This window comes from Notamacropus eugenii, chromosome 5, assembly GCF_028372415.1.
Source record: "Notamacropus eugenii isolate mMacEug1 chromosome 5, mMacEug1.pri_v2, whole genome shotgun sequence".
Taxonomy (NCBI): domain Eukaryota; kingdom Metazoa; phylum Chordata; class Mammalia; order Diprotodontia; family Macropodidae; genus Notamacropus; species Notamacropus eugenii.
Window position 1 is genome coordinate 25,604,266 of NC_092876.1, and position 9,685 is coordinate 25,613,950.

Below are 9,685 nucleotides of genomic sequence, written 5' to 3' on the forward strand. Positions count from 1 at the left end.
CCCCCATATGATTTGCTGTTCATGTAATGTTCTCCTGATTGTTTGTCCAATTTTGGTTTTTTCACTAAAGTACAAGACTTTATATCCATATCTATTAAATTTCATCTGGTTTACTTGGGAATCCTTTGCAATGATCTATTTTTTAAAAAAAATTATCTTGCTAACTTCTATTTTTATATTGGATTAAATTTTTGAAGAGAAATCAAACAATATTCATTGCACACCCCTGGTAAATCCATGAGGAATACTCAATGTAAAACAGAAACATTTTGATATGTGCAACAAGGGTTAGATTTAGGATTAAAATTACTAGCAGTGTGACCTTGGGCAAGTCACTTAACTTTTCTTTGCCTCAATTTCCTCATCTGTAAAATGAGGATAATAATACTGTCAGGGTAGTTGTGAGGCTCGAACAAGATAATATTTGTAAAGCACTTAGCACAGTGCCTGGCCCGTAGTAGAAGCTTAATAAAATTCTTATTTCCATCATTCCTTCCTTAAAAGCCATGCTCCAGGTCACACAGATAGTAATCAGCAGAGTTGGGATTTGTGACCAGCCCGATTTCATGTTCTAGAAATATAAGCTACTATAATTCTTTTTGGTTTAAGAGATCTGGGACCACCAAAAGAGAAAATGAAGGGCTGGAGATGAGATTCTGCCTCTGTCAAACTAAGATCAGCTTTAGGTTCTAGCAGCCTATGTCTTTGTTCCCAGTTCCTGGTCCCTGGCTAAAAATTTCCTAAAGTCCTCTGGTAGCAAAAGTAGAGCTGTGTGTCCATCCCATGTTCCGAGGTTGCTGCTTTCCTTCCAGCTCTTACATTCTATGTCCTTTTTTTTGAAAGTCCTTTTCATGAAGATATTTGATGTCATAAGGTCCTTCCAAGCTTTGGCATTCGGTCTTCTGTTGTCTAAGACTTCTGCCAGAGCTGACATTTCATGATTTATGGACATCTAGCCCTTGTATCAGAGACTCATTCATGACATAGAGGGTAGATCTGTTACAAAACAACAATAATGGCAGTATATATATGTGTGTGTGTGTGTGTGTGTGTGTGTGTGTGTGTATTGTTGACCTGAAAACTTTACCAAGAAAAGGCAACATGGCTAAATGCATACATTTTATGATTTAATTAATTAATCAATTCCCTATTAAAGAAAACAGTAACATAATGCATTATGGAGCCAGAAATGTTCTGGCTGCCCAGTGCAGAAATCTTCTGGCTTATATACATTTTGCCATGAGAAAGGAACTCTCCTAGTTGAACAAATCATAAATTTAGTAGGACAAGACAATTAACAAAGCAATGTCAATCAAATGTTGAGATTCCAAGCTGGGTAAACATATGTCTCGGTGACAAGGAAGGAAATCCCACCACTAGTGAGTGGCAGGCTTCCTGCCCTAAACAGATAACTGACACAGGAAGGGGCAAACAATGTTCAATAGAAACCCAGGATGCCTATTTTTTCCTTACCATTAATATGCCATAACATAGTATGTGTCTATAGATAATAAGATACAAAGGAAAGTCCCATTATTCAAGGTATGTCATAGGTTAAAGGTCTCCAAGGAATGCAGAGTCAGCTTTGGCAGGCTTTTGCTGACATAGGAAGAAACTCTCTGAGTTTGCTTCAGAGAGAACAAAGAGATTATTCCAAAATTTTATATTAAACATTATCAATATATATGTATGACAATTTATACTAGTAATTTAAAAATCTCTCTACACACATATCTCACTTTGTCCCTGCAATAAACATGTGAGGTATCTACTGCCATTACCTCTGTTTTACAACTTGAGGAAATGGAGCCAGACAGGGGTTAGGATTTTCCCAGGTCATATATTCCAAGGAAATTTTTGATAAAAAGAAAATCTCCATATTCAGCAACATATTTCTTTTTCACTGCACTTAATAGTATTTTTTTCCAATTACATGCAAAGATAGTTTTCAAAATTCACTTTTACAGAATTTTGAATTCTAAATTTTCCCCTCCCTTCCCCAAGATATAGGCTATATATGTACAATCATATTAAACATATTTCTACAGTAGTCATGTTGTGAAAGAAGAATCAGAACAAAAGGGAAAAACTACAAGAAAGAAAAAGAAGAAATAGTGTGGTTTGATATGCATTCAGAGGTTCTGTCTCTGGATATGGAAAGCATTTTCCATCATCAGTCCCTTGGAATGGTCCTAGATCATTGCATTGCTGAGAAGAGCACCAACATATTTCTAACAGCCTTTTTTGTGGCAGCAAAGAATGGGAAACATTAGAGACTGGGTATGTGGACTAGTTACTCAGAGTGCAGTCTCTGAGTAAGCCACCAGGTGGCGGTCTCTGCCCTGAGCTCTAAGCCTTTCTCGCTCAGATTCCCTAAGGTGTGAAAATTCCTAAGGTCACATTTATAAAATGGCTAATGCCCCCGTTACCATAAGCTTCTCATCTCCATGCCAATTTCATGAGATGTAAATGGATTACATGCTCACGTTACAGAATAAAAAACATCTACCAAATGGAATCTAAGGTAAAAGTTGTACCTTGAAACTTTTGAGCAGCAGAGTTTGCTGCTCTGTACAATAGTTTGAAATAGAAACCTTCCAGCAGCTGAAGGCTTTCTTGATAACTTCTATTTTTATCAAGGGAACAGCTGTCCCAAGAGGCCATTTGTAGAGGAGGAGTGTTAAGTGTTAGTACTCTCCAGGTTATATGGCAAGAGGAGGTTATCCCTCAGGAGTTCAAGGATGCCTCCATTGTCTATCTCTATAAAGGTAAAGGAAGTAGATTGTCCTACATCCATCACAGGGGGATCTCTGTCTTAGTCATTGCTGGCAAGATTATTGCCAGTCTTCTTTAATACGCTGATCCTTCACCTGGAAATGGTCATCTATCGGAGAGCCAGTGTGGCTTAAGAAAGGACTGAGGAATAACTGATATGGTGTTTGCTGCCTGACAACTCTAGGAGAAATGCCAGGAGCAGAACAGAGGTTTGTACACAACGTTTGTAGATCTAACTAAGGCCTTTGACACTGTTAGTCATGAGGGCTTATGGAAAATTACGTCAAAATTTGGTTGCCTAGAGAAGTTCATCAATATTGGACATTTATTTCATGTTGGCATGTTTGTCCGGGTTCTGGATAATGGACAAAGCTCTTGTGCCTTCCCAGTCACCAATGAAGTGAAACAGGGTTGTGTGTTTGCTCCCATGCTTTTTAGTAGGATATTTTCAACCACGTTGTCAAATGCTTTCAATGAGGATGAACATGGCATCAAGGTCAACTATCATACTGAATTTTGAAAAGGCTACAAGCCAAGACCAAAGTGGATGGAGTGCTGGTGCACAATTTTCTGTTTGCAGATGATTGTGCATTTAGTGCAGCCTCTGAAGCTGAGATGCAACAAAGTATGGATCAATTCTCTGCTGCCTGTGCTCATTTTGGCCTAATAATTAACACCAAGAAATCACAGGTGCCAGCCACCACCACATCATCCATATGTGGAACCATCCATTACAACATATGGAGAAGTTTTGAATGCTGTGGATAAGTTCACTTACCTTGGTAGTGTACTTTCCAGGGATGTACGCATTGACAATGAGATAGATGCATGCATTGCCAGAGTTAGTTCAGTGTTTGGGAGGCTCTGAAGAAAAGTTTAGGAGACAAGAGGTATTAGACTGACCACCAAACTGAAGGTCTACAGAGCCATTGTGCTGACCTCATTTTTATATGCTTGTGAAACATGGACAGTCTACCAGCACCATACCAGGAAACTGAATCACTTCCATCTGAATTGTCTTAGGAAGATTCTGAGAATTACCTGGCAGGAGAAGGTACCAGACACTGAAGTCCTTGCTCGAGCTGAACTGTCAAGCAGTCAAACTATGCTTCAGAGAGCACAACTCCAATGGACTGGCCACGTTGTTCTAATGCTAAAAGTACACTTGCCAAAAAGACTATTTTATGGAGAACTCACATGGGGCAGGTGATCACATGGTGGTCAGAAGAAGCTATACAAGAAAACTCTCAAGGTCTCCCTCAAGAACTTTGGATTTGACTGTGCAACATGGGAGACACTGGCACAGGACACAGCATGATGTGCCCACATCAGAAAGGGTGCTGTTCTCTTTGAGCAAAGCAGAATTGAGACAGCACAAAGTAAACGTAGGATACACAAATTTGGGATATCCACCCCAAATATTCACATGGACTATCTGTGCCCAACCTGTGATAGAGCATTCCAAGCTCGTATTGGTCTGATCAGCCATAGTTGGACACACTGAAACTTCACTTTACAATGGTGATGTCACTTTGGTCCTCTTCGAAGACGAAGAACAACAACCAACCAACCATAATGCAGGGAATGGAAGTCATCTCATTCACCTTGTGGTGGGTATGGCATTTTAAAAATTTTGAGAGACATAATTTGTAGGTAACTGAATCATTTTACTAATAATGCCAGCATTTTAATAAATTTGATCATCTCCCTCTTAGACCAAAGACAATCTTGGCAGCTGGTTCATGGCTTTTATGCCCTTTTGGAAGAGGTATGTCCCCATGGTGGCAGTCAACTCTGACTGGCTAACAATTAATGAGAGAATGAATATTACAGTGAGGGACTGGATCTGAACTTTGATTATGTCATGTACTTCTTAAATTACCTGCCAGTCTTGAGCAATCTATTCAAAGAATTTAACCCCTACTCAAAACTGAGTAGAACACAATAGCTACCCCACCTGAAAAACAGAGTGAGTCCAATCTTATTATCAGTAATGTCCATCAATAGACTACACTTTTAAAATCAGGACTTTAGGAAAAGGGGGTGGTCTGGATCTCCCCACATCATTGGTTATTTATAGTCATTTTTCTCATGGGAGATGACCACCCCAACTACTGAAGACAGAGTAAGTGCTTTCTGATCTATCATCATGCTCCCCCTGACCTGCAGGATGCTCAGTGGAAAGTCGGGCACCTCCAACATCATCTGAAGCTGCCTGTGCATTCAAGGTTACTTCCCCACCCCCTCATCTCATGAGGCTGCAAACTCACTATCTATACTCTGTCTCTCTGGAGTGTTTTTCTTTGTTTTCTACCGTGGCATCTTCTAAGGTGTTTCTCCTTAGTTTCCTCCTCTCATATCTTTTAGTACACTTCCTTTGTTTGTTCTCTGCCGACATCTTCTAATGTGTCTACATCCTATATGTCCTCTTCAGGTATCTCTTAGTATATTTCCTTAGGCAGGTAGGTGGTACACAGTGAATGAAGTGCTGAGCCTGGGGTCAGGAATGTCAGTGTTCAGTCGTGTCCAACTCTTTGGGACCCGATTTGAGGTTTTCTGGGCAGAGACACTGGAGTGGTTTTTTATTTCCTTCTCCAGCTCATTTTACAGATGAGGAAACTGAAGCCAACAGGGTTAAGTGACTTGCCCAGGGTTACACAGCTAGGAAGTGCCTGAGGCTGGATTTGAACTCAGAACGATGTACCTTCCTGATTCCAAGCCCAGAATACCTGACTTCAAATCTGGTAAATTTACTATGTAAACATGGACAAGTCACTTCTCTATGTGCCTCAGTTTCCTTATCTGTAAAAGGGAGATAATAATACCCCCCAGGTTTGCAAGTGCTGTGGAAATGTTAACTCTTCTTCTTCTTTCCCTATGCCCTCCTCTGGCATGTTTTCTATTAGAAATAAACTTTTTTTGTTTTTAAATATCCCACTAGAGTATGACATTAAACTAAGCAACTCTCAAATTGTTAGAAACTCTCAACCATTCACTTTTCTGCTTTCCCACAGTCCTACTCTCTGATACCTAGAGATGATAGGAAAATGGCAGGGAAAACAAAGGGATCTTGTTTGCAAAGGGATGTCTCACTTACATATTACACACAGATAATATCATTCACAGTCTCTTGTGTTTGGCTTGGCATTAGTTTACATGCTTATTTTCCTTCTTTTCCTATAGAAGGAATGTGATGTGTCAGAGTGGCTAGAATTCTGGGTGTAAATTTCACCTGTCTTCTGGGTGACCTTGGGCAACCTCTCCATGTCTCAGGAAACTCCTCAGGACTCATTGCTAAGTCATAAATCTGCTGAAACCTATGTGGTGGAGGGAGCTCTTTCCCAGTCATGAAACCCAAGAACTTCCTACATTCAGTCAATCAAAGGACAATTGTTTAGCAGGTATCTATACAAGTTCAAAGGTATCTATACAAATCTCAACTTAGAAGGACTTTAACATTCTAACTGGGGAGACAGTGAGGATGCAAAAAATTGTCCCCACTCAGATAACGTGTAAACTACGTATAAATGGAACAAATTGGTACAAACAAGGTCAATGGAAAATAATCTCAATATGATTAAGGAGAATCAGGGAGAGATTCTTACAAAAGGGAGGATTTTAGCTGGGTCTTGACAGGAGCCAGGGAAGCCAAGAGGTGGAGATGAAGGGGGCTTGTGTTTGCCCTTCTCCTCAAAGAGGACCATGACATCAGGGAATGATGACATGGCTTGCAGTTGACCTTGATTTGAGTGAGGGAGGGCTGTCCAAGGTCACCAGCCTCACTTTCTCCTCCAGAGCCATCTGGGTGCAGTGACCAGATATTCATCAGAATGATTGGAGATGGCCCAGGATGCAAAGGGAGATCCTGGCCCCTTTTGACTAAGGCCTTTTCAGGTTCTCACTTTAAGTGAGGTAACACCCATTCTTCAAATAGGTCTCTTTTAGAAGTAAGTCAAAGGATGGATCCTTTAAATAAAAAAAAAAAAAAATCAAACTTGGGAGGGGAAGACCTTCAGGGCTCCTCGACAAGAGAAACAATTACTGTTTACTATTTACATTCACTCAGTGCTAGGAGGGCAGGGACCTATTGTTGTCTATGGGGCTCCGGAGTGAATTGGGCTTAAGGCTTGGTCTTTTTTTTTTTAATTTAAGTAATTTATTTGTTCTCAGTTTTGAACAATCACTTCCATTTAAGGCTTGGTTTTTGAGAAAGAAATCTAGCCAGTAAACCCCAAGTTAAGGAGGTAGCTTTACAGCCAACAAAATGTACTTTCTTTTGGGTAGAGCACCCTCAGGTAAAGAGAGGGAAAGGGGAGGGGGAGGGGAAGGGAGATGGAAAGGGAATGAGATGAAGGGAGAGAGAATTCCAAGAATGAGGGGAAAGTCAATGAAATTGTGCAGAATTGGAAAATGGCGTCATTCCAGCAACGATCTCACTGTCACTAGATGTCAGAGTAAGTAGTGTATGAGGGTAACTAGGTGGTGCGACAGCGCACAGAGCGCTGGATCTGGAATCAGAAAGACTCATCTTGCGTTCAAATCCAGCCTCAGACACTTACAAGCTGTGCGACCCTGGGCAAATCACTTCACCCTGTTTGCCTCAGTTTCCTCATCTGGAAAATCAACTGGAGAAGGAAATGGCAAACCACTCCAGTGACTCTGAAAATTCCAAATGGGGTCATTAAGAGTGAGCCATTACTGAAATGACTGAACAACAAGGGAAAGTGAGGTATAAGAAGACTGGAAGGGGTCAAGTTATGATGAACTTTGAATGCCAGACAGAGGCTTTTCTATTTGATCTTGGCAGTGATATGGAGTGGCTGGAATTGATTGAAGAGGGGGAAATGTGGTCAGACCCATGCTTTAAGGAAGATCACTTTGGTACCTAAGTGGAAGACGGATTGGAGTGGGCAAAGGCTTGAGATGGGGAAAGCAAACAGAAGCCTCTTATAGATGTGAGGTCATGAGGGTGCTGGTAGTGTTAGAAGAGATAAAAAGGCATTTGAAAGAGATGTCATGAAGGTAGAAATGACAGATCTTGGCAACTGATTAGATGGGTGCAGGAGAGAAGGGAGAATGAGGAGTCAAGGATGACTCTTAAGCTATGTACCTAGTGCCTGGGAAGATGACAGTACCCTCAGCAATAGGAAGAAGAGAGGAGGGTTTGGGGGGAAAGATAATGAGTTCAGTCTTGAACATGTTGAGTTTGAGACACCTAGTCTCTTAAGACATCTGATTATAAATGTCCAAAATAGCAGTTGGAGATATGTGACTGGAGGTCAGGAGAGAGATGAAGGCCAGACAAATAGATCTGAGAATCTACCTGCCTCCACTGCAGGAGGTCAGTAATGAGGAAGGGAGTAGCATGGTGAGCACCTCCTCCTTATAGGCAGATGGTCCCAAACTAGAGCTGCCTTCCCATTTGATCTCTGCTGTGTAGCATTAGTCCCAGTCACAGAAACAGAGCCCTATGCTAGGCACTGGGGGAAGATACCCATTAATGGAGCAGAGAAGTTCCCAGGTTTCATGGAGCTTCCCCAAGGAGAGAAAAGCAAGATTCTCTTACTCAGGCACTTATTCTGTGAAGTTAAAAACAATAGTCTTCAATCTGCACTCAGAGTTCATCGGTTTTCTCTAGAGGTGAATAACATCTTCCATCATGGAATTGTCAAGGATCAGTGTCTAAACCAAGTCTTTCCTAGTTGACCATAGTTAAAATATTGCTGTTCTTAGAACTGCTGTTAAAAATCAGTTATTGACTATCCATCTTAACCTCATTTCTCTCCCAGACCATCACCCCTGCATTGACTATGCTCTCTTTCTACCCCATACACTGTCTTCTTTTCTCTAGTACCTTGCCCTTTTATCCTAACAAAGATCTTGTGCTGCCAAGCCTCAGTCTTAGATCACTCCCATCATCCATTGCCTTGTCTCCTATACATGCTGCTAAGTAGAGTTGGAGAAGATCACACAACCATGCTGACTGGATCCAATACAAATTTATATTACATAATTTCAAGAGGACTCTTCTGTTAGCCAGGCAATCTTTTTACACCTCCCTGAAAACTCCCTATCCCATGCACCACAGCTGCTTTTCCAAATTGTGTAAACCTTCCTCCAACCTCCCATGGTTTGGAAGGTCAGGGTACCTCCTCCTCCCACCCTCTCAACTGACAATCTTGCCTCATATTTCGCTGGAAACAAATGAGGTCATTCTCCATGAGTTCCCTTTTCTCCCCACTTCTTCATTTCACATCACCCAAATGCCCTCTGCTCCTATCTCTATCCCTACCCTTGTCTCATATGATGAGATGGCCCTTCTCCTGGTCAAGGGAAATGCCTCTACATGCACAAGTGGTCCTATTCCATCCCATCTTCTTCAGCAGATTGACTCCCCTATCATCCCTTCTCCCTCAGTTACCTTCAATCTCTACCTGTCTACTGACTGCTGCCCTACAGCCCACAAACATGCCCATATCTTCCCCATCCTCAAAAAAACAAACAAAAAAAAAATAAACCCCAACCCTCACTTGCTTTATCCATTTCCCGTCAATTATTGTCTGGTATCTCTTCTTTTCGTGGTGAAATTCTTTGAAAAAGCTGTCACCAGTTGGTGTTTCCATTTCCTTGGTTCTCAGTGTGTTCTAAACTCCACAATCTGACTTCTTACTTCATCATTCAATAGAAATTCCTCTCTCCAAAGCTACTAATGACCTCCCAACTGCTACTTCTAATGACCTTTTATCAGTCTTCATCCTGACCTCTTTGCATTCTTTGAATGGGTCAATCACCATCTTCTCCTTGAAACTCTCTTTTCTCTCAGATTTCAAGACTCCGCTCTCTCCTGATTCTCCTCTTACCTCTCTGGCATCTCCTCCTTAGCCTCCTTTGCTGGATCTTTTCCCAGGTC